The sequence below is a fragment of the Puma concolor genome, chromosome C1, assembly GCF_028749965.1.
Source record: "Puma concolor isolate L17-30 chromosome C1, mPumCon1.1.hap2, whole genome shotgun sequence".
NCBI lineage: Eukaryota > Metazoa > Chordata > Mammalia > Carnivora > Felidae > Puma > Puma concolor.
The window spans coordinates 7,784,074-7,811,477 of NC_141674.1; the positions used below are offsets into that span (position 1 = coordinate 7,784,074).

A 27,404-nucleotide genomic window follows, 5' to 3' on the forward strand; every position below is an offset into this window, starting at 1 on the left:
CTATACTGCAAAACCCCGAGAGCCCCTTCTCCCCCTCAGCCAGGCCCCGGGCCCAGGGAGCCCCAGAGGGACAGGAGCGACAATGAGAACCCAGGTTCAGGTTTGCAGCGGGGAGAGTTCTAAATGGAGCCAAAGTTTAGACAAGACTCCACTTTCTCTTTTGGCCTTCAAGCAATTCAGCTAGGGCAGACGGGGTGGGGGACCCAGGGCTGAGTCTGCCCCTATTTCCTGCAAGTGTGAAGAGATGACTCTGTATCTAAAAAACACTAACTTAGAACCCCAAACAGTCAAGGCTGGCTGGTCCCCCCTACCCTGCCCCAGGAGGGCACCACATAGAAGCTGCTCCAGCTTGCTGGGGCCTCTGTAGTACCACAGACCGCCCCCCACCCCGCCCTGTGGGTTGGCTCTCCGTTGACACCTCTGGGTCCTGGGGGCGGGGGGAGTGGCCTGCAAGGTGCATGACTGTGCCCTCCAGGTGGTCAGCCTGTGTAGGCACGCTCCCCCAGGCATCGAGGAACGGAATAGCACAATCCCAAGGGCAAGGAGCCAGGGTCAAGCAAGGCTGGGGCCACAGCTGAGAAGCCGTGGTGGGTCCGGGAGGCCTAGGAGTGGCGAGGGCATCAGGCCCTGTTTGGGGAAGCCACCCGATGCCCCGGTGGCAGCACCTGTGAGATGTGGACTCCGGCTGGTAAACCGCATTCCCTTTGCTGGGCACTGGCTTCCCACTTATAAAAATGAACCTGAGCTGGATGACCTGAGCTGGGGTCTCAGGGAACATTCCAGAGCTGCTGCATGGGAGCGACCGGTAGAAGACCTGCTCACAGCGCTCGAGACGCCAGCTGCGATTATTGCTGTCATTATTATTATTACTGTCATTTTCATGAGCACTGCTCTTTACTTTTTATTTGTTTTTATTTTTTAATGTTTTGTTTACTTTTGAAAGAGAAAGAGAGCGCTCCTGGGGGAGGGGCAGAGAGACATGGGGACAGAGGATCCGAGGTGGGCTGGGCTCTGCGCTGACAGCAGAAAGCCCTATGCGGGGCTTGAACTCATAAGCCGTGAGATCATGACCTGACCCGAAGCTGGACATTTAACCAACTGAGCCACCCAGGCACCCTGCATCGTTTTTGATTCCAAATGTTCCGTGAGCCTCCTTTCAGTCAGAGCAACAGGGTAATGGGGAAAGTCTGAGCTTACAGTCTAGAAAAGCCACATTTCCTGACATTTTCAGCCCAGAATCAAAACTAGTGAAGGAGAGAGAGGGTAATGGAGATTCGATTAGAGGCCGTGAGGGGTCTGGCCACGTTTCACAGGCCCGAGTGATCCCAAACTGGCCCACACGGGATCTACAAGGCACTGACCTCTGAGGAGCCAGAACTCGGACATGTGACTGGCGCTTCCCGGCCCACCTTAGGGGGATGATCTTGGGGATGAAACATGATTATCTAGGGCAGCAAGGGTTAACGCCGGGGCTGGGAGAGGCCAGGCAGCACGGAGCACTCCCTGTTTATTAATAAGCTATTTATCACCAGCTTTGCTTTTAATGCCATTTGGGCTTAATGTCGTTAATGAAATATAAATACCCACGCTAACGATGTCGGTCAGAGGCAGCACGGGCAGCAGACGGCTCGCGAAACAGGGCCAAACCGCCGGGCACGCTGGGGAAGAGGCTGAGAGCTCGGGAAGCGGAAGAGGTTCCCACCGGCCTGGCACCCCCAGCCCCCTCCGCTCCCACCACGAGGCTGCACTGCTGGTTGTGCCGGGAAAGGCCAGGAGGAGGGTGGCCCAGGGGTTGGGGGAGAGGAGGCCCCGAGGGCACAGGATGCTGTTAACTCCTAGAGGACACAGCAGGAGTGAGAGAGCTCCCACCTCGGGGGCACCGCCTGCCTGGCATCGGGCCCCTTGGCTGCAGGAGGCTGGACAACCACCAGCTGGCAGCAGGCCCCTCTCACCGCCCTGAGCACCCTGACCACTGGGAACGGAGCCGGGGTGAGAAGGGTCACGAGAGGGAGCAGTAAGGATCCCATAGTAAGTAAGGCTTCCAACAAAGACCACCCCTCCCTGCGCCGAGAATGACATCCCAGGCCCCACCGGGTGGCACCATGTCCCGGAAAAACTGGCCCAGGCTATTCAGGCTAGTCGGTCGCCTTGGGGGTGTGGGTGGAGAGGTCAGCAGATGGGCATTTCTGTTCAGTGCCCAGAGGCCTTGGAACCTGGAGGCGACCCTGCACAGCAGGCTAGGTCCCTTACCTCCTGCCTGACCTGGCCTGGCCCTTCCCACACGGTGGGCCATCCCTGCTGACCTCTCCGGAGGCTCAGAGCAGATAGATGCCCTCGGCAGATGACCACCTAGCCCAGATTACCCCAGGAACTTCGGGCCTTTCCCTCTGGAGAGACCCCAGGCTATTCCCAGACACCAGTCTCGCCTGTGGAAGACGACCCTGGGACTTGCTTCCCGGCCTGGAGTCACAGCTCCTTCGAAGGAGATTTGGACTCTACTCACCCAAGGGCCACCTGGGCCCAAATAGAAGTGAGAGACCCGGGCAAGCAGCTGACCTTTGCTCCAGCCTCCTCCACCTGCGGCACTTGGCACCGGAGGTCACTCGGCACTGGCCCCGCCTTGCTCCCCAAGGGTGCTACCTCTTCCAGAGGGAGCTCTGGGCTGTTCTTGGGAGGGAGCCCAGCAGCCTGCGGCCCTCCCCGCTCAGGACTGTCTGAGAAAATGCACGATGACTGGCGAAATCTGAATTTCAGAGAAATCTTCCGTACTTTTTTAGTGTATGCCCCTGATATCACCCGGAATGCACTTACACTAAAACTTTATTTGTGGTTTATCTGAAATTCAAAGGTCACGGAGCATCCTGTATTTTTTTTTTTAAGTTTTTATTTTAATTCCAGTTAGTTGCCATAAAATACAGTGTTCTGTTGGTTTCAGGTGTATGACAGGCATCCTGTATTTTCATTTGCTAACTCTGGCAACTCTAGTCCGTTTCCCAGCAGGTTAATACCTGGCAGGTAGGTGAGCAGGACTGTACGGGGCAGCGAGGGAGAATGGACATTCCGCCCATCTCAGGACAGCAGCCTCCTTTTCAGAGGCTCCGTCGTTCATCACTGCCCCCCTGCCTGCCCTCTCCCCTCCGTGGTCACTACCGCACAGCCCAGTGCCACGGCTCGCCTGCCGGGGTCCCCTCTCCCTGCACCCCTCAAAGTCACCTCCACGTCCCCAAGGAGTACAGGGCTCATTTGCTGGGGCTTGGTGGAGCTCAGCTCAGCGGCTAATCCCCTGGGTGGCTCCTGTCAGATTATTAATTAGCTAAAGCGGATCGGTCCTGGAACAACATGCGCTTGGACTTCAGATAAAGCAGGCCAGGGAAGCTGGGCGGGGGGCTGCTTAAAGTGACAAGAGCCTGCTTCTGAACCGCTCCCTAAGGAGGACTGGGGGATGGGCAGGCGGAGGCTAGGGCGGGGGGTGTCCAACGGCGCCCTCAGCACTCCCCTCACCTGCTCAAGAGAGCACCCCCCCACCCCGGGGAGGCAGTGAGTACAGATGCACCTAGATGGGGCACCGAGGGTCCCCATGAGAGGATGAGTTGGTGACAGTTGGGTCTTGCTTTTTAATAAAAAGAGCTTGTGCCTAATCAGATCAAGTCACCCAGAACTCTTCCAAAAGCTTCTTATTTCACTTGGGGTAACGGCTACCAGGCCTGCAGGATCTGGGGCCCCCCAGCGCGACCCCCGTGACCTCCCACAGCATCTCTCCCCAGCGAGCTGTCCTCCAACAAGCCAGGCTGTTCTTGTGTCTGGGAGCTCACGCTTGCCGTTCACCCCGGTGGGAACACTCTTGTCCCAAGTACTGAGTAGGAGGGCTCTTTCCCTCACCTTCTCCGTCCCTACCGAAAGTCACCATCTCAGCGCTGCCTTCCCCGGATGCCACACCCGGAATTATAAACCATTCTGCCCCCACCCCTCCCCTGCCATGCACTCTCCCCATTCTATTCTAGAAACCTGCTGGTTTTCTCCTGGACACACGTGGCCATCCAACAAATACTTTATTTCTTTATCTCGTTTGTCATTTGCCTTTCTCCACTAAAATGCAAATTCCGCAGCACAGGAAAGTTTGGCCGGTTTGTTCACTGCTGCGGTCTGGTTCGCAGCCTCTCTCAGTACGGCTTGATGAATGAATGAAAAAGACATATGAAAGACCAGAGGTTAAAGGTCAAGATTTGGACCACCACCTCTTCAGACTCAGAGCCCATTGTGGCTGGGCCCTGGGCAGCCCTGGGGGCTTCCCAGGTACCCGGCTCCTCCCAGGCCCATCCCCTGCTTCCCCAGCTCTGCCCCCACACAGTGGTCCTCTTACAGGTCCTATCATTTGCCCTAAAGATGTATTTCCGGTTCTGGGTCTCCTGAGGGATGGCCTGGGGGATCCATCCCCCTGCCACCCAGACCCTCCTCTCCTGGCTGGGCCTGCTACCCAGAAGCAGCCGGGGTTAGGGCAGGGGGTAGCAATGAGGGGTGAGGAGAGGGAACGGGGACTCCCAGCTGCTGCCCGGGCCCAGCTCAGCTGCCGGCAAACTCCTGGGCTTGGATTGTTTTGACTTGAGTCGGTGAAGCTGAAATATTGAGTCACGACGGCCCTAAACTTCATTACCAGCTTTTAACGCAGATTACTAAGGGAAAAAAGTTGCTTTTAATTGCTTCTCCCGATTAGCATTTCTGGAGAAGAAACTAGTGATTAATTACACCTTCCCACTTCCACTCACCCTGGCCACGGGGGTCCCAACCCCAGGCTACCACATGGAGGCTCAGGGGCAGAAAAGGTGCCTGTTCTGGGGGGGGTGGGGGCCAAGAAACCAAACCAGAGAGAAAACTTGGGTGGGGAGCGGAAGGTGAGGAACCTGCCCAGAGCGAATTCGATGGAAAACCAGCAGCTAATGGTGTCGGCAGCCACACAAGGGTCCCTACACCTGCTGCCTCAGGCCTCCGTGTGGAGGCTCCAAGGTCACGAGGACAGAGGCAGGGCAGAAGTGCTTCTGCCCTCGTCCACATCCACAAGACATTAACCCTCCCAAAGCCATGGGCCGCTGTTCCTTTGGAGCGACCGCATCATCGAATGAAGAGGGGCCCCTGGGTAGCTCTGGCCAGGCGGGAACTCCCAGCCCGGCCCCAACCCTCTCCTCTTGGGTCTGCACCTGCTGGGGCCCGGGGGCTTCCTGACTCTGCCAGGGAACAAAGGAGAACCGAGGAACGAGGCCAGGGCTGGGGCACTGGCAAGATCAGGCCCAATTCTCACACAGAATAGAAACCAGAAGGATCTTCCCAAGCCTTTCGGTTCAGCCATCCTCCTGAGCATGAAGTTACCCAGGGGTGGCAAAGGGCTTGGGCCCCCAGGCCCCTCAGCCAGCACCTCTCCTGACCCCAGCCCTGCTTGCCTGAGCGGCCAGCCCCACTTCAGATCAAAGCCCGGGAGGATGGAGTTGGAAGTGTCCAGCCCAGTTAGGAGGGAAGGCCACGGATCTAGTGCAGGCCGTGGAGGCAGAAAGCAGAAGAGCCTCCCACGCATGCACAGACACACACGCCTGCCCACCCAGACATGCCCCCCCCCCGCCTTAGCCTGGCATTTTGATGCTGGCTGACACCCCCTCAGAGCCAGGCAGAGGCACCAGCTGCACGCCTGGGACATCCCTGTCACCCCTGCAAGACGTCCCCAGCCTGCCCTTCTGCTCTCTCCTGTCACTCCCCCTGGAGGTCAAGCCTCCAGAGCTTTCCTGGAGGGCTGAGCTGGCCCATATGGCTGGGAATATGTTGCCAACATGGGCAAGAACTCACTGGGGTCCCCGCAGCCAGCTGTGATGGCCCCGTGCTCGGGTTAGGGCTGTGTAGCACTCACCCTGGAGTGTCGAGGATTGCTTCACTGTTACAGCATCACTGTTTGGGGTGGCCTGCCTCGTCCTGACCCAAGCAGGTGACACCAGGACCCGGGAAAGTAGAGCCTTGTATTAAAGGCCCAGGAAGGGGCGCCTGGGTGGCGCAGTCGGTTAAGCGTCCGACTTCAGCCAGGTCACGATCTCGCGGTCCGTGAGTTCGAGCCCCGCGTCAGGCTCTGGGCTGATGGCTCAGAGCCTGGAGCCTGTTTCCGATTCTGTGTCTCCCTCTCTCTGCCCCTCCCCCGTTCATGCTCTGTCTCTCTCTGTCCCAAAAATAAATAAACGTTGAAAAAAAAAAATAAAAAAAAAATAAAATAAAGGCCCAGGGAAAAGGGACAGTGGCCCACGTCAAATCTGACAGGCCGCCTATGGGAACTCACACTGTAAATTGTGAAAAGACTTTCCACGTGGAAAGATTGCTAGGATCCCTGCCCATAAACTGGGCTGGAGGTTAAGCTGGCCCAAATGGAAATGAGGAGGAGGCCTTAGACAAACCCTTTTTTTGGGTTCTACGTGACCGGATGCACGGGCGAGAGGGTCCATAGACGCTCAGCCCTCAGCCATAAAGCCACAGTGAGAGGAACTGTACGGACTGGGTCCAACCTCAGACCCGGCACTGAACTCGTGGAGCAGAGGCACAAAACAGGCTTCGGTGCAGTCTCAGGGCCAGAAGGATAGCCAGCTTGGAAATCCCTACCGAAAACAGTGCCAGAGACAAGCAGGCCTCTGGCCCTCCCTCCACACGCGGCCTACCGAGAGATGCCTAATCCTCTGTGCCAGGCTTTCTCAGCAACCAGCATAGTGCCCTGGATGGTGCTTCTCCCTAATCCACAAGACAAGACACAGTGCCCCTGAAAGCCACGGGTGGTTCTTGGCACCATCAGGGTGGGTGCGTGAGAGGGGAGAAGATGCAGGGCCACGGGGGGCGTCTGTAAAGCTGGAGCCAGGACCCTGGCTCCTTTCTTCGTCGCTCACTCCATCAGCAAACCCTATGGACCTGCCCTCTCAACACACGGACTCCGTACCCTTCTGTCCATTTCCACCTTTCTCGTCTCAGCGGCCACAGCTGCCTCCCCTCTGGCCTCTTGGTCTCTGCCCTTGCCACCGTGCCACCCACTCACCCCACCGCAGCCCCAGCCATCTTTTTCATTTTGTTTTAAATGTTTGTTTCTTTTTGAGAGAGAGAGAGCACGTGCGCACGAGCAGGGGAGGGGCAGAGAGAGAGGGAGACACAGAATCCGGAGCAGGCTCCAGGCTCCGGGCTGTCAGCACGGAGCCCGACGCGGGGCTCAAACTCACGAAACGGGAGATGGTGACCTGAGCCGAAGTTGGTCACTTAACCGACTGAGCTGCCCGGGCGCCCACACTTCCGTCTTTTTAAAATGAAAACAAGGTCACTTTACCTCCATGCTTGAAACCCTCCTGTGGCTTCCTGTCACCCAAAAAATAAAATCCCAACTTCTCCCAGCTCACTAACCCCTACATACCCCATCCACTTCCCGGCCACCAGGACCTTCTTTCTGTTACCAGAGGTACTGAGCTCATCCCACCTCAAGACCTTAAGACTAGTGCTCTCTTTGTGGAATATTCTTCTGCCTTCAGATGGTTCAGATGGTTGTCGACTTCCTATCCTCCCATCTCAGCTAACTCTCACCTCCTCAAAGTGGCCTCCTCTGACTGCCCACACACCTCACACTACTCCGTCCTATGTCCATTCTGCACTAATGGTGGCCTCGTTCTTTTCTGTGGGTTTCTTGTCTGCCTGCCCAACCAGAATTCCAGGAGAGCCAGGGCTGTCTTGTCCAACTCTACCCCCAACGATTGGCAGACACCAGGCCCTCAGGATCTGTTGAATAAACATTACCAGGTCTTACGTGGCGCAGCCAGAAACAGGTAGAATCTGAGCTAGACGGGAACAGGGCTGCGGACCAGGTGCCAGCGTGGACTCGCCCCTCTTCCACACTCTGGTGAGTTGAGGTAGGGCACCTCTGAGACCACAGATCAGCCCTGCCACAGACGACATGGGCCCACGGCCAAACCCAGTACCTGGAAAGGAGTGAGTGAGTGCAGCGGGGCTTGGCCGCGACGTTCCCTTTCGGAGCCCTTGGAGTCCCCAAGCTTCACTATCAAGCCCCAGACGGCCGATGCCAGGATGCGGGAGCCCCAAGGGACGCGTGGAGCCCGTACCCTATGCCGGCATGGCCCCTGGGAGTCAACAGTGAGTGGAAACTTCGGAAAGGGAAAAACTAATGGGCATGTTTTGCCGAGGGAACAAAGAAAACAAAAAGCCTGCCACAGAGAACAGAACGGGCAACATTCCCCCTTCAAAGGGGGCTCCACGGGCGCTTTGGCAACCTGCTCGTGCGCTGGGCCCAGGCGTGGCTAGGGAGGCCAGCAGCCAGAGGCTCGAAGACACGTGGGCCTGCCTTCCCAGGACCCGTGATCATCAGAGAAGCAGAGTCAGGCAAGAAGAGCTCAGAAGTGGAGACACACACAGGCGCTGGCACCAACACCCCAGCAAGATGGTCCTGCCGACAGTCTCGACACGGCCATCGGCGGACAACAGCGGCACGCCTCCAACGTGGCCACACCAACTCCTGGAGCGTGATCACATTCTGGACACCGGGAAGAAGAGTCTCGGCCACACAGTTGTTCCTCCACAGTAACCCAGGGCCACATTTACATCTGATTTGCAAATCCCTGGCTGCATCCAAGGCTTCTGCTAGTCCCTGAGGTGACGCGGTCTGGCGCGAAGCAGGCCTACAGCTCTGGGGACCTCTCAAACCCCAGTGGGCGCCAAGGCACCCATCGCTGCCAAGCGCTTCCTCCCTGCAAGTTCAAAGTCCAGAGTTGCAGAGCCTGGCCATGGAGGGAGGGGCAAGACACGCCTGATTGTGGCGCCCTTGGGGAGGGACGGCACAGGGTGGTAAGCCGGGGCCGCTGAATCCTGTGTGGCTCACACAGGAGGCGTGGCTCGCGGCCTCTACCCTCCCAACCATCCTCCAGACCCTCAACCTCTGCCCCTGTCCTACCAACCTCTCTGGGCTGGTTCCCTTGGGATCCTAAGAGAACACTGAATAATGACCAATAGGTAGTGAGGCACCTGCTGTGTGTCAACCCCACCCGCCACCCTCCCCCCCCCCCCCAGCAAAAACCACCACGTCTGATATACCTGCAGGCAAATATCTGACAGTACAGCCTCATAGACTGCCCATCCCTGGCATGAGTGACCTGCCTTAAGCGAGGGGTGATTTTTGAGCCTGGGTCAAAAGACACCTGTGGCTTCTCCTCTAAGGAGGGTCCTGCCTGGGCTGGAGAGAGCCCCCAGCAAGTCACATGTGAACTCAGAGCAGCGTGGCAGCCTGCGGACAGCATGGCAGTCCAGAGGGACCGGACCCACCGCTCCCAGAGGTGACGTTCGGAAAGGACTCTAGGCCTCCCCTGGAGTACCTGCGTGCTGCTGGCACCATTCAGTGGCAGGATTCTTAGAGGCCATTATTCCAATCTGTTTATATCACAGGTGGGGAAACCGAGAAAGCAGTGAGTCAATGTCAAAGCCAGGGCCAATATACAGTGTCCTGTTCCTAGGCCCGGGCTCCGTCCTCAATCCTGTGTCTTCTTACTTTCACCTAGGGTGCCTGAGCTACCCCCATCCAGGTCAGAACCCTCCTGAGAAAGGCCTACTGGGGCTCTCTCCCAACAAGGAACCCCCACACCGGCCAACTACAGCCCCGACCCACATCTCCCAGACACATCTGGGAATCAGGAGCAGCTACCTTTGTGTCCCAAGAGACCGGGGTCCAAAGTCCATTCCACTGTGCACCACTGGAGCTGCAGGGTCCCCTTCTACGGGAGGGCGGACAACCGTGGTGGCCGGAAGGGCAGATGGGATGGAAGGGGTCTTGGCCTTCAGTCAGCGAGGTCGGCTTGCTACCGGAACGAGAAGGGAAAACAGATTATTAGACTCCCGTTGAGACCCACGTGGCCCCTCAAGACAGGACGGACGACAAGACGGCACGGTTCCGACACTCGGCGCGGTAGGGAACCATCCGGCAGTCGCTGCTAAGAGATTCTCGGACCCTGCCTGCCAATCGGCGGATGGCATGGCTGCGGTGAGGGCCAGGTCTGACCCTACAACCAGTGCACCCTTTGCACCATTATTAGCCAACTGCAAAGCAGTGGTCACAGCTAACAAAAGAAGCAGACAGGTAGAAACAATAAGAGGCCAATCAGATGCCACCCCCAGGTAGTAACAGAGTGATCACACCCAAGGCTCGGCACCCCGGGTGAGAGGTCAGCCTGACGGTGGATCAAGCTGACGCTCGAAGCCAGATCAGACCCACGCAACCAAACCAAGCTTCGGGCTCCCCAACCTCCACTCCCTCTAGACTTTCCCTGGGCCGGCTCCCAGCTGCTCCCATGACCCCCCAGTGGCCCTGTGGGAGTCTCTAAAAACAGAATCAACAGGTGTCTCTGCAGCTACCCAGGATGGGTCAGTTTGGTTTCTTCTCTTTTCCTCCTGCCCCCCCCCCCGCCACCATCCACGTTGCTACTGCGCCGTCGCACCCCGTAAAAAAGAAAAGAGCGTGAGTGCACGCGCCCAGAATGGGGCCGCTGAGATTCATTCGTGATAGGTGTTGGGCCAAAAAAAAAAAAAAACGTGGCCAAAGAAAGTTGGTGCCCTGTGACCAGCAACCTTTGTGTCAATTTAGGCAAATATTGTGGTGTTTCCATGGTGATTCCTGTTTTGAATATCCACTACACTCACTTTTTAAAGGGCTTTTCCTGTTTGCGTTTCAACTTCAAATCTGTAAATATTTTTGGCCTTTTTAGAAAAATTAGCCTGTGCGCGTGCAAGCACAAACCTGGCACCGGACCTCCGTGCACACGCTCCCAGGCCTGGAGGTCCAGCCCGATGGGCGTGAGAGTGGGGTACGGAAACTCCAAGGGGGCTCTCCATCTGCTCCCACACCCACCGTGCCTACGGGGCTGGCATCAGGGAGTGGGGTGGCTGAAATTCCAGTCCTTTCCTTCTCCCTCGACCGGCCGGGGCATCCACACCACCTGTGTGCTCGCTCCCAAAGCGTGTGAGTGGGCTCGGCCCGACTCGACAGCGTGGCATGGTGTGGGCGGTTACCCGGCAGGTTCTGCAACATGGCCCAGCCCTCTGATCCCGAGCCTCCCTCGAGGGCACGAACCCCTCCTCTCCTGCCTCCCAAGGTCGGGCCAGTGGAAGGGGCTGTTGGGCAGTGAAGGTGACAGATTCCAGCAGCCGCTGCCCCCACCTCTGCTCTGGGGCACGGCCACGGGGATGGGCCAGTGATAGTGGCCCTGGGCTTGGATCGCCCGGCTCCCACCCCACCCGTCAGCGCCATACAGGGTTAACAGCGGGTTTCCTGGTTTCCATGGATTCCCGCCAGGCCCCTAATGTGAGTTTCGTGTGATTTGGGGGAAGTGGATTTCCTTTGTTTTCCAGTTTGGGAATATTTTTTTCTTTAAAAAAGAGGAAAAAACACTTTAATGGGAACTTCAGGGCCACAGGGAGACTTACTCTCTGGGCTCTGCCATTCCCCTGCCTGTTGGTCCAGGATCCCCCAAAGCCCTGGGCAACCCACCCGCCAGCTAAGTATCTCCAAGCCAGAGGAAGGGGTGCCTCAGACCACCTACAGCTCCCCGCCCCCAGAACATTCTTCTGCTGTGTGTGGGGCGGGGGGGGGGGGGGGGGGGGGGGGAAGGGACAACTCTATTCCAATATCCCATCAGAACGACCGACCCCTGCCCCACCTGAAAAGCCAGCATCTTCTACGGGTGGCTCACACTCTCCCCTTCCAGCCACACACCTTTCCCAGGGAAAAGGTCAAGGGAAACATTCCCACCTCCCTGACTTCTGGCAAAGAGCGAGAAAGACCAGGGTCTGACCACAGGCAAATGGGCATGTGAACCATACCAGGTTCTTCTGCCCTGGCTCAGAAGGGGATTCCAGTCACAGGGGACCAGGGTGTCCCAGGCCCTGGTGGGGCCCTTGTCCAGCCTCCTCCAGCTGAGGGAGGGGCCTGCCCTGGGCAGAGGGAGCTTCTCACCTTGGCAAAGCATGAGCAGCTGAATAAAGGGTGTGGCCTAGCCTCCTCCTCCCCCTCCTCCTCAGTCTTCCCCATTCCTGCCATCCTCCAGCCCTGCCAAGGTGTGGCCTTGCTCAGGGACTGTCCCCAAGCAAGCAGCCTGACCTATTTACCAATCCAGGGCACAGGCCCTGGGGCCTGCCATGGTCGGGGCCCTCCCACGGCACAGGCCCCGGGGGCCATGGCAACAGCAGGAATCTCGGTCAGTAGGTGGAGAGCCCAGAAGACAGAGCTCTCTGGCCAGCAGCTCCAGGGTGAAGGGGTGAGAAGCCATGTGTAGGTACAGAAATAATACTGGGCCGAGAATCAGAAGATGTGAGTCTGAGCCCCAGTCTGGCCACTTAACTTGCCGTGGACCATGGGACAGGCCACATGATCTCCCTAGGGCCCCCCTTTCCTCACAGATGGAGAGGACACCTTTCTCCCTCCTACCCAGCAGGGCTGGAGGGTCATCCCCAAGAGATGAGCAAGGTGTTACCGGTGCTCCAGCAATGTCCTCGACTACCAGCACCTTCTTCTTCCACACCTCTTCAAGGTAACCTTCCAGAATCCACTCCAAACAGGCCATATGCCTCTCTGCTCTGCTCCTCACACATCTTTCATTGTGGCATTTAAATCCATACTGGACTAAAGTAATTTGTTCACGAGTCTGTCTCCGCCGTTGGGTTTTTAACTCCTCAAGGGCAGAGACCAGGTCCTAATTATCTCTGCGTCCTCAGCATTTAGCACAACAGCTGGCCCACAGTGGGCAGCGTAAGTGTTTGTGGAACTGAACTAGTCCCTGATCTCGTGTCAGGATCAGATGGGCCCGGCACAGCGTCATCCCTCTCCAGCGACAGAATACTTCACCGGCTGTTTTCAGGCTCCCTTCCTTCTGGTTCCCCTAAGCACAGCCTGCACCTTGGTTTTCCCGCTCCAACATTAGCGCCATGAATGCGCAACTTTCAGGTTCACGGGGACCGCTCGGTTACCCGATCCTCCTCCAACGGATGCCGGTAAGTATCGACGGAGCTCCTACTATGTGACAGAGGGCACGTCGGGAGTGGAGGGCACAGCAGCTGAGAGGTTTTCACCCCCATCTGCCGGCAGGCCTACGTGATGCCTTCTATTCGTTGAGCACCACGCTAAGTATCGTACGCGTGTGATCTCGCCAAATCTTTACAACGTGAGGTAGGAAGCGTTAGGGCCCCGTGTTTAGATTAGTGAGGGGAGGCACAGAGAGATATGAAGTGACTCGCCAAAGGTCACACAGCTCAGGCCTGGACTCAGGGCCCAAATCACTTCACAGTTCTTCTCTGTGCCCACCCCTGGTCTCTTTCCCCTCCAGTATCTCAGTCCTCCTGCCCCCACACAGGTCTCCATCAACCCCGAGAGCCAGCAGAAAGCACTCAGAGATCACAAAGGAGGACGAAGGTAATGCTTAGGTGTTTCCTTCTGGCTGGGCTGTGAACGGGGGCAGGTGAGGCCTATGGTGAGGTGCCTGGTCGGCAGGAGAAACCCCTGAACCTACTTGGTAAATGGGGTCCCAGTTGCGGGCATGGCCTCCGGGAGGGGGAAGGGGTCTGAGCAGCCCATTGCTGTCATCTGGCGAGACAGGGACAAGAAGGCCACCAGAAGAGGGCCACTCTGAGTCATGAGGTTCTGTGGGAATGGGACGGCTTCCATTTCTTCTCTCCAGACAAGGGGCAAGCTAAAGGGCTTTACCATGAGGATGGATTTCTGCTGGCTCCCCCTCACTGAGACCACTTGCAATGCACGTCTGCCTCGGCGATGTGGGACTCAGAAACAGGGACTCGGGAGCCCAGTTTGCACCTGGGTGAATGGGTGTGGCCAGGGCGCCCATCATCCCCAGGGGAGAGAAGACAACAGGAGGTGACCTCCGCTGTAGAAAGATCTACACCAGAGACGATAAAGGGGTAGAAGGTCAGGCTAGGACGCAGAGAGGACAAAGCCCTAATGAGCAGATTTCAGAAACCACCCGGAGTGAAAACAAAAACACAGACGGGTACGTTGCCCAACTTCAGGCTGTATGGAAAAGGGGAAAGGAAAAAAAAAAAAAAAAACAATAAAAAAATCCACATCTTAATACAAAAATCCTACATGATGTGTTGTGGCACGAAAATGTTTTTCACTGCATTTTTCATCTGTGATCTCACACGGCCTACGACGGGTCCGCCCAACGCAGTAGGTATTTGATGGTACACAAACAGAGCAAACACATACACAATTAACCAAAACAAGGGCAGCAGATATTCAAATTGGTCCAAGCTGGCATCTCAGGGCTTCAGGTGGCCTCCGGAGATGGCTGCTGTTGGCTCTGCGCAAGGGCCCCCTGACCGCTGAGGGAGAAATAAATGGGGCAAGAACACAGCTCAAATGGAAGGAAACGTGGAGTTCTGTGAATTCTCAGAACTCAGCAAGCAGAACTCCCGGCCAGCGGGTTATGCGGCCGTTCTGCGCTTCAGGTGCCGTCCTGCTGCCGACCGGGGACAGAAAGGGGACCCACGCCCCAGGAGCCCCTCCTGCGTATCGCTCACCCCAGTCACTGTCTCCTTTTTGTTCCGCCCCTCCCCCCTTTTAATTGTTGGATGAGTTTACAGAGCTGTGTGCCAAAAACAATCAACTCTAGGGAACAGAGTTATACAAAAAAGGGCGTGTCGCCAGAGGGAGACGGATATCCATGGAAACCACCACCTTTTCACGGCAGCCTAGGTGAAGCCGGGACGGGGAGGACAGCGTGGGGGTAGGGAGACAGACTCCACTCAGAACAGGGCCCCAGAAAATGCCGGGGTCGCCAATGACCTGAGGGAACCACATCAAGTGGGAGGGTCGGGAGGAGGGATTGGCCGGAGACCACCAGGAGGGCAGGGCTGCTGGGACTCGTGCGAGAGCACTCGTGCAGGCACACACACGTACGTCACCCTGCCAGATCACGGGGGCAGTGCCACACGGTGTTTAGCGTACAAGCTTTGGAGCCGGACTGCCCGGTAGGAATCCAGGCTCTGCCGTTTACAATTTAGGTAATCTTGGGCCAGCGACTTTAACCTCCCCGTGCCTCAGTTTCCCTGTCTATAAAATGGAATACTAAATCAAAAAGGCTGAAGGAAGGCGGGGGTAGGGTTTCCAGGCTCCGCCACAGTCCAGGAAAATAACAGCCCATGTTTGTTAAGCAGTAGGTGTTAAGGATTTTAATACATCAATATGTATAATCATCGCAAGAACCCAACGAGGGGGGCTATCGTCTCAACCGGATAGACGAGGACGTAAGATTCAGAGAGGGGTATAACCCACCCAAGGTCACCCACTCAGAAGCGGTTTGAACCCAGGCCTGGGTGGCACTTTCAAACGATACCACGTGGCAAAGGAAGGGGAAGGGGAGGGGTTGGGGAGGGAACAAGGCAGAGATGGGCTCTCAGGAGGCTCTCTTTCCAGACTGGACCGAAATGCACAGCAGTGGGACCCAGACATGTTTTTCTCAAGCTTCCAAAGGGAAAACAGAAATCCTCCAAAGCCAGTGACTGCAGATGGGAGGAACAAGGAGCAGGGAAAAGTGGAGGTGGCCCACAGGCCCAGGTGGTCACATTCTTCAGGAGTCCCCATCCCAGCCCTGACTAGAGAAGGCCCTGTGAGCCTTCCCTCCCGCCCCGGGCGGCCATCTCCAGCCAACAGCAGCACCTCCCAGCAAGAGAGGCCCAAAGGCCTGGGAAAGGTCCTACTTCTGGGTCAGAACCCTGCGAACGGCCCAACTGTCTGCCTTCCCAGAAGCTAGCCAGATCCCTGGAGGGGACGGGGAACAGGCGAGGGGCGCAAAGGGGAGCACAGGTCTCCCCTGTGGCCAAGGCCAGGCCGGCGGAGCTCCAGGGAGGCCAAAAGCTGGAGTCAGAGGCTGCCTGCCCTGAGTGGTCTGCTCCTCACCCTGCTCGGAGACGGAGGCCACAGCAAGCTTGGTGGCTCAGCCCTTTCTGCCATCGACCACCCAAACTCATTCAGATATTTCCTCTCTCACTTGCTTTTTAAAAAAAATTTAATGTTCTCTATAATTCATCCGTCCCAGAAGATAATCGATAGAGCCCGTAATGAAAATCTGAGCCATATTTTATGATCCGCTGCAAGCAGAAAGGGCCACATCAGCAGGTCCGGTTTTGGCTCTCCCTCTCTGTCTTGCCCACTGCTCCGGGGATCACTTCCCCAGGCGGTCCTGCCCACAGCCCCCCACCCAGAGCCCTGCCCTCAGCCACGTGAGGAAGGCGCGGACGGCCCCTCTGGAGAAGAGGCTCGAGCCACAACCCCGGCATCACCCCAGCACCCCAATGCACTCACTCCACCAACCCGTGACAGGATGGTCACCTGCCGTCGGGAGGTCTTCCTGGAGCTGCCCCTGGACCTGGGATCCCCAGCCCCCCTGCCCTGCAACCTCGCAGCCATCTTTACTCGGGGCCCTTCCAGAAGCCTGAAGACCCTCACTAGGATCTGGAGGCCTGAGCAGGCTGGCCCCCCAACCAAGGCATTCAGTCCCCACCAAGGAAGGCTGCCCGCTGCTCCCTGGGGGGGGGGGGGGGCTCCTGCTAGGGGGTGGTCCTTGGGGGCTCTCAGGGACACCTGGGACTCTCAGGTCACTGGAGGGTGGGTCATTAGTGCTCATTTTTACTACCTCCAACACGTCCCTCCTCTCCCTGGTCTGTGCTCTGTGAGGTGACCGTGTGCAAGAGCCAGCTTGAGGGGACACACTGGGGGCTCGGGGGAGGCAGCCTCCTCCTGCTCTGCCAGGGCCAACTGGGGGCAAGCAGAGCCCCGCCCCTTACTCTGGCACCACCACTGGGAGCCAATCAGCGGGCAAGGTTCTGTTCCTCCCAGAACCCCTTGCTGCCTGGCACCAATCAGAGAGCGCCACAGCATCAGTGCGGGGCCAGGCAACCCCAGCAGGACCAATCAGAGCCCAGAAGATGTTCCAAACACCCAGGGACAAAGCCTCACACCAATAAGAAGGGTGATTCAGCCCCATCATGAACTATTATGCAGCCGTTAACACACATTGGCCCAAAGCAGGAAACCCCAGGTGACTCTATTGTTTAGAATGCTGTCCAGTATGGCAGCCGCTGGCCACATGTGGCTCCGGAGTCCTTGAAGTGCACAGCGGCTGTTGACTGTGGCACTGAATTTTTTATTTGACTTAATTTCACTTAATTTAAGTTTAAAAAGCCACATGTGGCTAGAGGCTACGGTATTGGATGGGGCAAGGGTAGACAGAGAATTTCATCGATGTAAAAAAACAAAAAATTCTTAATAAAAAATTTAAAAGCCTATTATATCTCAAAGCAGTGGAATAATCATTATTAACTATAATAACGAAAATAGTTAACGTTTACGCGTGCTGTGTGCCAGGCTCGGTGCTCGATATTTTATATGGATCCTCACAGTGAATCCAAGACGCACATGATCATCATCCCCGCTTTACAGATGGGGAAACTGAGATTCAGCAAGCTTAAGGAACTCACCCAAAGTCACACTGCCGGGGGGCAAAATTGGGTTTCGAACCCAGGTCCCTCTGTTCTCCTAACCCATGCTTTTAATGACCACGCTACATGTTTTTAAATTGTTTTCTTCACCCTTTTTTTTTTTTTTTGGTCTTTTCCAATGAGCCATGAGCATGAGTGATAATCAGGGAGAAAATGTGTTTTTTTAAAAAGACCTAAAAAGAGGCAAATCCTCCTCCCTCGGTGGGGAGTGTAAAGAGAGATCTCTGGGACGCCTGGCCAACTGGGCTTCTAGCTTTTGGATGGAGAAAGAGAAGGCAGTGTGGTTACGGGCCCCCTCTGTCTCACGCTCCCACTGCCCAGATGCCCACGCTTAGGAGGCCCGGGGCCCACAGACGATGCTGGGCCTCGGATTCTCCAGCAGCCAGTCTGCCAGCAGCGGGATCCAGTTTCCTCCCAGCCCCACCCTGGAGTCAGTTCCTGACAGGTTTCTCAGCAGTTTTGCAATCACCACCCGGGTCTGCATCTTAAAGAAGGCGGCAGGCCATGGGGCTGTCTGCAAAAGACAACGCACACCATTCTTACCGTGGACCACCCTTTCCCTCTACCTTCTAGAAGAGCCAGGAACTCTGGGCTAGCAGCCCAAGGCTGGGACATGCTGTCTTCCCCCTGTGGGCATGGAGAGGCTTGTTTTTCCCAGGGGGGCGGACAGTCATTGCCTCCCTCTTGGGACTGCATCGAGGCTCAGAACAAGGGGACACGCAGAATCCCCTTGAAAGGTCTGTGATGAAAGAAGAAGCCCCAGTAAGTACTGAGCCTGGGTAGAAATGGAACCAGGGAAGATTCCGAGTCGTTTTTGCTTTTTTTCCCATAGCACCAACCAGGGGGTGGGGAATAGGGAGCGATTACCCTCCGTGGTCGGGTTTCCATTTCAGCTTTTTCCCCCTCCTGAGAGGCATAGACGGTTCTCCTTTCGGGGCAAAGAGGATAAATGTCCTTACCTTAGAAGGGTTTTTTTTTTTTTTTTCTTATTATTATTATTATGGATTTTTGGTTCCCTGCTGTCTGCAATTCTCTGTCATTGCCAATCTACCTTAAGTTCCCTTGGATTTATATATTTATTTTTTGGGTTGGTTTCAGGTGCTTCTAGTTTATCAAACAATCAGCCTTGTGAGGTGCACTGGGTGTTTCCAGAAATTACATCACAAAAAATCATGCAATTAAAGTGTAAGGGAAAAAAAAACATAGCTGTTGCTTCATTTTGTATTTTAATTAGCGACTTATTGTAAACGTAGACTTTTAAAATGGAGGCGCCTAAGCAAAGCCAGTAAACAAGTTTTTCTAATGAATTAATTTCACCTCTTTCCTCCTCCTCCTCCTCCCCCTCCTCCTCCTTCTCCTCCACCTCCTCCTCCCCACCAGCCCAACTGTCATCTTCCGAACTTCTTGGCCTTCTTTCCGTCTATTTCACTTCTTAATCCTTGCCCGATACATTGTAGGAAGAGGAAACCCCCAAATAAAAATAGGAGCCCTGGCCTGTATGATCGCAGAAGCCTTGATGGTGAGCATCATGGCTGAGGACCCAGCGTGCCATCTGTCACCACACTCCTTGCTGTGTCCCCAGCCCTGCAAACTCCTCTCTACTGGGTCCCAGAGATCCGTCTGCTCCTGCCCGTGCCCTGAGCTCAGGGAGAGAGGAGGAAAGCCCAGCACAGTGGTGACTGCCTAGGCAACTTGTTGCGGGGGGGGGGGTGGGGGGGTGGGTAGGCATGGAGCACCTGTGGCAGGAATGGGGTGAGGCAACCTGGAGAGAGAAGGAAGCCCCTGCTTCTGTGAAATCCAAAAGCCCACTACTGGGAAGAAGCAGAAGGGGCACAGGAGGGAATCTGTAGTCAGGGAAAGAGAAGCTGAAATTAAAAGTCTGTCTAGGTCACATGGCAGCTCAGAGAAAGGACACATCCATCAGTCCCAGGTACCCCCAACCCCTGGAAGGGTAGACCCAGGCTGCCACCCTTGGTGAAACATCAGACGGTGGGTGTAGAATCTCGCTCCTCCTCTCATAGAAAGTTCCCAGCCTTGGTGGGGGGGGGGGGGGGGGGCAGAGGGCGAGGGTAAACTCATCTGCCTCTTTTAGCCTAGTTTCTGAAAGAGAAGGCTGAAGATGGGGACAGAGTTCCCAGGAAAGGTAGACAAGCCCCAGATGTCCTAGAGAAGGGCAGACCCCCTGGAAGCCGCCTCTGCCCCACATCAGAAATATCACCGGCCGCTTAAATGTCCCTGTTCACCGGAAAGTGTCTGAGCCCTCCTGTCACCCCGGAGGCTAGGCCAGCTTACCAAGGGCACGTGTCCGCCCCAAGCACCAGACAGGAGCACACCTCCTCCCTAGCGCTGCATCTCCAAAACCAAGGCAGAGACACCGTGGAGGAACAGGTCTGCCTTACCGACCCTCTCCTGGGGCAAGCCAGGGCATTCAGCATCGTGGGCGAAACTCCACACTAGCCATTTTTACGTTGAGTGGGAAGACCCCTAACGACGTCCTTCGGAAGGGCTGTCTTCCACCTGTTCATTCCCATCTCTGACCATCCTCAAGCTGGGATCCCCCTTGCCTCGGACACCAGGCCCGCTCTGGGATCCCCTCCCCTTCATTACAACAGGTGGCCTCCAGACAAAACTGGCGGGGAGAGGGGCACTCAAGAAGGCTCTAGAACACCTGGCGGCAGAATCCTGGCCCCCCGCTCTCTAAGATGCCCAAAGAAAGGAAAGAGGGGAGGAAGGAAGAACCAGAGAGGAAGGGGCTGGACCTCCATGTTATCATTGCACCGGTGGGAAGCCAGACCTAGCCTCACGACAGATCCTGCTCGGTTCAGCTTCAATCGGAAAGGAAAGCTCCCATCAAACATGGGCTGGGCAGGGATGTGGGCACCGAGATTAGGAATTTGGAAAACCATCTGAGGAACCTGGCCCTGGGAAGACAGCAACAGGATTTAATACCTTATCCCTGCTGTCTGGTAAACACCCTGAACCATCCCCGCGCTCCGTTAGGCAGCCTCGGATCCTCAGGTGTGCCGGCGACGGGCAGGTAGAGACAGACGTGGGCAGAGACAGGAAGGGAGGGAGTGTGGGCCTGGGGGGAGGGGGGCGGGGGAGGAGCTGGCCTGGGAGGTAGGATGGGTGGCAGCCAAGCCAGACAGTCAATGAAACAGCTGACAGGTGCAGGGAAGGGGGGCAGGGAGAAGAGAAAGGTGAGCCGGGGGTTTGGAATACTTGGGGATGCCACCGTCACACCCCGGGGGGCTGAGTAGGATGACAGGAAGGGTCACAGGCTTGTGGGCCAAAGACCTAGAAGTTCTGGCCGCCTCTTCTTCCGGTTAAAAGGGCCACTGGAGAGGGGCTACGGACCAGGCCGCAGGCACTGGCCCGGCCAAACCAAATGGGACAAGACCACAGATAGGGAACTACCACGGCCACCTAGGAGAGCAATCCACGGTGTCCTCTAGGGTCACCCTCTTCCGAACACACAGGCATACGCCGAAAAGAAAGTCAAATCAATCCACATAGAGCTTCCTTCTATCCAGGCTGGAGCTGATGGGTGAAAGCCAGCCCCAGGAGGAAGCAGAGAGGGCGGGCGGCAGTCCTGGAGTTTCACAGAAGAGCCTCCGCTCTCCAGCGGTGGCCTGGGGACAGTTAGGAGTAGACAAGTAGAGAAGACAAGTAGACAAGTAGACAAGTAGAGAAGAGGTGCCCAGGGTCCTGGCTGTGCCCCGGGGTGGTCTGGGGGGAGCCACCTTGGCTGTGATGCTGGCACAGAGGCGGGGCCTAAGTAAGGTGCCCCTGGAGCCACCTCCATCACTAGGCCACACCACTAATCCTCTTTCCCATTTCCGTCTGCTCCTTGATGTAATTACAGTTTTGGATTGAAATCCCCCCGGAGCGTAACCCCCCTCTGCCTGATGCACTCTCTAAATCCTTGGGTACACAGCCATGCATCTCCCCGCTCTCAGAGAATCGGAAACCATTTCAGACGCTAAAAGTCGCACCACTTTTCAATGTCCTCATCTCTGGTTTGTTTCAGCAGCCCTCTCGAAGCTGTCCTCGCCGGGGCCACCTTGGCCAGTTTAGGTCCTCCCGCTCTGTCCCCTCAGCCACCAGGCCCTCCTGTTTACCCCGCAGTGGGACAAGAGGTTCCTGGCCTGTTATGGGGCTGGGCCTAGAGTCCCTTGTCTCCTGCACGAGCCCCAGATCCCCAGAAATGCCACCTGCAGACCCCTCATCCAAAAGGAAGCCACGAGGCCCAGACACAGAACTTTCCAGCCCTGGCAAGAAGCACGTGGGGTGCCGGCTCTGCGGCCGGAGGCCTGAGCCTTGGAGATGTCCCAGCACCCAAGTCTGCTCCAAACGTCACCCCACAGGCACTAGAAAAGCCACCAGCAGAGTGCCCACCCTCCTCTGCTCCAGTGCCAACTTCCCTGCGACCCACAGCGCGCTAACACCCAGAGCTCACGCCGTCTGCAGTCAAGGAAATCTTCAGTTGCCTCTGCCATCTCTGATCTGCTTCAGTTTCTCAGCTCAGTCTTGCCAGTATCCACACTTTGAATCTTTGCATCAAACACACACACACATACACACACACACACACGACACTCCCAACCAAGGCAGAGAGAACACACTGACAAAAAACCCACAAAACCGAGGGTTGGGGCTGGAAACCCGTGTCACCAGCTCACCGTTTCCCCCACATCAGGCAGGCGGCCAGAGAACCCTGGGCAATACACGCTGCAGGCCTCGCCAGACATCAGTACACTTGTTCGGGTCCCTACCCTTTGGAAGCTGGTCCCCCAGTGCATCGCTTCGGGCCACTGCTGCTGATAATTTCTCAGAGATAAACAAACCGGTTTGGATGAAACAAGCGTCAACCTGAATTCTTCACCCAAAACTCAAAATGAAACTCTCCGATCACCTATTTCCTTCCCGTCTCCACCTTCCTGTGCCCTCATCTGCTTCCCTAAAACTCGGACAAACTGGATTTTTATTTTTTTTTGGCTCGGTTCTCCAGGCTTTTCGTTACTACCGCACCTGGGACCACTGGGCCCAACCCTTCTGAAGGGATGCTGGCTTCCCGAAAAAACGTTTTGCTTCCTGTTTCTTAAGAATGCACAGGTCAGGGGCGCCTGGGTGGCTCAGTCGGCTAAGCATCCGACTTCGGCTCAGGTCATGATCTCATGATCTCGCGGTTCATGGGTTTGAGCCCCGCGTCGGGCTCTGTGTTGACAGCTCAGAGCCTGGAGCCTGCTTCGAATTCTGTGTCTCCTTCTCTCTCTCTCTCTCTCAAAAATAAAGATTAAAAAAATTTAAAAAAAAAAGAATGCACAGGTCAGAAGGAAGAAGAGACAAGGGGAACACATGTCGGAACCTCTGCTGGGCTGGTTTCCTGCCTGGGGATGCTTTTTCTTGGCTCCTTTTAGGCTCAGGGTCTTTTCCTCCACACTCCTACTGCTCCCCTCAATTTTCAGCCCCTTTAGAAAGGGTGTGTGTGTGTGTGTGTGTGTGTGTGTGTGTGTGTGTGTATGTGACATCTGGTCTACCCCTCCTTTCTAGGCTCAGAGGGTAGAGGTTGCTGAGTTCCCCTTGAGGAGTCACCTGGTTAATCGAGGCTCAATGTCAAGACAGGAAGGAGGCCAAAGGGCAGAGAGGATAAAGACATGGCCCTGAGGTCTGTGGCCACGTGGGTCTTCCCGCAGGCTCAGTGCGTACATGCTCGTCTACTACCCAAGAGTCCTCTGGGCCTGGCACTCTCTCGCCCACCTCCCCGTCCTACCCAATCAGACCCCTGTGCCCCTCCAGCCTCTCTGTAGAACACTGTCTACTTTCCGCTCTGAGCTAGTCCGGAACCTCTGCCAGGGCTCCCGCCTCCCAAGTCCCCATCAGTGGGGTCTGCTCGGTCCCTGTAGCTAATTTACACCCGTCAGGGTTTAAAATAGCAGAGGCATAAATGAAAAGTCCAATTTCTTCAAATTTGCATTGTAAAACCATCCTTCAACTTCCTTGAAATAAATTTTACTATTTTATTAGTGCAAACAAAATGGTAATAAAACACTAATACAGCGCCTTGTATCCAGGGGAAGAGCTAAAATTAACATAGAGCGAGCAGTGTTTGCTATTACATTCAATTACCTTTTTACTTGAGATTTACATTCTCATCCCCTTAATCTCCATAGTAGTGTCTTCAAAATCATTCCTCCCGGTCTCTGCCCTTCCGGAGCCCCCACAGCTGGAAGCCAGGCCTCCTGCCCAGATGGTGCTCACCCTGGGCATGGCGCCTACCCCTGTCACCACAGCTGCCTCTTGTCAGAGGGTACCACGTCTCTCCCCTGCTCGTAATTTCCTCACGTCTCGGCCTCTCAGTACTCAGCAAGTTCAAACCAAAGGGCTCTGACACAAGGTACATTCAGACACGCAGCTATCAATGAGCAGGTGCATGGGGCATGGGCCGGGGGCACTGCTCCACAAGCCTGCAAAGGCTCTCCCTGGCATAAGAAAGGGGCAGGGAGCTCGTGGGAGCCCTGAGGAAACTGGCGCCTCTGGTTTGACAGGTTGTCGGAGAGGGTTTGCTGCACGGCACAGCTGGGGACGCTGGACCGGGGCAGGAAGTTCAGCTGTCCTGACGGGGGACGAGACGAGGAACCACTGGAGCCAGCCTCTCATTCCGTACACGGACGGCAAAGCTGAGGTCTTGTGGCTGCTCCCGGGCGACAGAGGTGGGGCTAGAAGGCCCCTTGTCCTGGCTCACCATCCAGGGCTCTTTCCTCTCAACAGAGTCCCTAAAACCAGACCAGTCACTCCAACCACAGCCACAAAGCGTCCGATGCTCCAAAAGGGTCCCTCTGTTTCCCGGAAGAGGAGGAAAGCAGAAGTCCTCGTCTGGGACCCGTCAGCCTTGCCCCAAGCCACTGGCGGAGACGACCATGTTTCCAAATGGCCCCAAACTCTGTCCCGGTTCCACATCTGTCACGGACTAGCTGTGCGATCGTGGACAAGGTGCCTCTCCTCTCTGGGACTCAGTTTCTTCATCTGGCACAAGAACCCCTGTACTGCCTTCCTCGCAGTAACGATCACGAAGACGGAAAGATCAAGAAGGCACGTGAAAGCCCACAGAGCCTCAGAAGCTCCACCGCAAATCTGTTCCCAACATGGCCTGGACAAGGTGAGACGCGGAGGCAGGGCGGGAAGCCTCGTCAGGGCCTCAGACGCGGACAGCTGAGTTCCAGGCCAGGCCACCACAGGCCACCTGTGTCTTTGCCTCTAACCTAAGAGACTGCTCTTTGGGGCACCTGGGGTGGCTCAGTCGGACAAGCGTCCGACTCTTCATTTCGGCTCCGATCATGATCTCACGGCTTGGTGGGTTCAAGCTGCCAGCATGGAGGCTGCTTGGGATTCTCTCTCTCCCTTCTTTCTCTGCCCCTCTCCCACTTGTGCTCTGTCTGTCTCTCCCAAAATAAGTAAATAAACTTAAAGACAGACAGATAGATAGATAGATGACTGCCTTCTCTTACTGGTCAAACAGCGGCCAAAGACCCTGGATTATTCCCACAAAATCCTTTCAACTAATCTTGAAGAAAGACTCACCAATCCGCCCAGGGTCCAGGCTACCGGACAGGTTCATTCACTAGGAGGCGTCGTTTGGGCCAGGGAGACAAGACAAGGTGATACGGGAAAAAATATATATATAAGGCCGCCATAAGTTTTGTTCAGCCCAGCTATTACAACTGGGGAAAAAAGTGATTAAGGGGACACACACGGACGCACTCACGGTCATACACAACCACACAACCACACACAATCACACATACACAATCACCCACACGCCCCCATTCCCCACTCTACCCTCCCAAGGTCTTTCTTCCTGAATCCCATCCTCAAAATGTCTTCCAGTGGACATTCTAGTCCAACCTGGCACTGCACCTTGCTCCTGATTCACAAGGAATTCCAAGTCCCACGGGCAAAGAGCTGCTTCCGGGACACCAGGATGTAGGAATCGTATTTAAACCCAACTAGAAGTGGGGGCAATGGCTGTTGGCAGTTGGGCATTATCGGCCACAACAGCCAAGCGAAACACCCATGGTCACCAGAGCCCAACCTGGCTGTCCTTGCTCTAGTCCTTCCCACCCAGGCCCCTCCAGTCCTACCTTCATCAGGCTCTGGCCCAGAGATGAGCTTCCCAAAGTAGCTTTCTTATGCAACAAACAAAAGGCAAAACCCACTGCAAGAAGCAACCCCATGTACAAAACGTGAGGAGTTTTATTTGGTTCAACCTGGCCCACTTCATTTTTTCCTCCTTCTTTTTTTCTCCCCACCAGGGAAACAAAAGAAAGTTTGTTGGTGAGGCTCAAACGTTTCTTGGGCCTTGTCCGAGTTCTACCTTGTTTTTCTTTTCCTTTCTGTCTGCCCCCCGCCCCCACCCCGCCTTCCCTGCCTCCCCACCTTGAATAAATAAAGCACCCGAAGCTGGCACAGGCTGGTAAGTTAAGTACAAACTATCTCATAATTTTATAATTTTTTTTAACACACTGGCCTAGGGTTTTGGGCAAAGGACAAAAGCTATTGTTGAACAGCATAACACGAAGGTCTGAGTCACCGATACGCCTCGGCTTCTGGAGATCTCATAGGTTTCTGTGGCTGGCACAGCCGGTGAGCTCAGCACCCTGCGGGGGCCGTGGGTGCAGGCGCCCTCACGCCTGGCGCTGCCCCGCCCCCTCCCCCTCCCCAGGCTCCCTACTGGGCCGCCACGTTGGCTTTGTTGGTTTTTAATCACAGGGGGAATTTAAAGAAAATGTTGTGAAATAAAAAACAAATCACCGTGGTCTCACCGCCCATGCTATAATTTTCATTTTGGAGGATTAGCTTCCAAGCTTTGTCCATCCGCATTTGTGATTTTTTATATAGTTTCTATCATGGCGTTCACTTGGCCTTCGGTGTTTTGTTTGTTTTTTTCACTCACATAATAAACATTTTTCCATGTTTCGAAATCATCTTCAACGTTATTACTTGTACAGGTGACACAGTATTTCTTCCGCCCTGTTATTCTTGGGCTGACGCGATGAAGCCAGAGGGGGAGAAGCTACGAAGCCAGAGGGGGAGAAGGGGGCCGAGGGAGACCTTTCCATGAATCGAATCATGTATACACACGCTTCTAGGCGAGGTGGGGGCTTTGCCTGAAAGAGCTGGGTCACCCTGGCCTTGGAGTGTGAACCTGGAGGATAAGCAGAGGCTCCACCGAAACCCGGCCCATCCTGTACCCGGCCACGCACGCCCCTGCCCTTGTGCCCAGAGAGACGTTGGTTCCAGCCATGGCCTTCATCCCCACGCTGACCTTCACCCCCACAAGCTGTACTTCCTCTTTATGAAGCGCCCTGGCAGCAAAAGGCCCATGACAACACTCTGCTCTCCATTTTTATATCTGAATATCTCAAAGCACTTAGCAAAGACTTTCATTTTCTCATTACCCCAAGGAGAGGAGGTCATTCGGGAAAATGGTACAAATATTCCCATTTGTCAAAAGCAAGAAGGAAGTGAGTTAAAAGGAAAATTCTACCACTTAACTGTGCAAAACCAACCCAGGAGGGAATGCAAGGGTCTTCTCTGCCCGTCCATTCCCCCCAGTTGGCTTTTTCCAACGCCACTTCGGGAACCTCATTACGGAAAAGATGGCTCAGGGCCAAAGCCAGGTTTCCATTTTGCTGAGAATCAATCTGTGACCCCAGCTCAGGGGGCCTTCTCTCCCTCTTACTTCTCAGCTAAAGCCCAAACTCTCTTATGGTTATAATTACATAAATTGCAGATTATACAAATATATACGGTCACCGAAGGAAAAAAAAAAAAAAACACCA

The 27,404-nt window shown here is 55.5% G+C and overlaps 1 protein-coding gene across 1 annotated transcript in view; it reads right to left on the reverse strand.

The window, feature by feature from the left end:
• CASZ1 (castor zinc finger 1) overlaps nt 1-27,404 on the reverse strand; it is a 146,858-nt gene that overhangs the window by 104,097 nt on the left and 15,357 nt on the right. Inside the window, exon 2 of the mRNA XM_086715665.1 lies at nt 9,704-9,857. The gene's annotated coding sequence lies outside the window, so the exon portion shown is untranslated. The remainder of the gene's footprint in view (nt 1-9,703; nt 9,858-27,404) is intronic.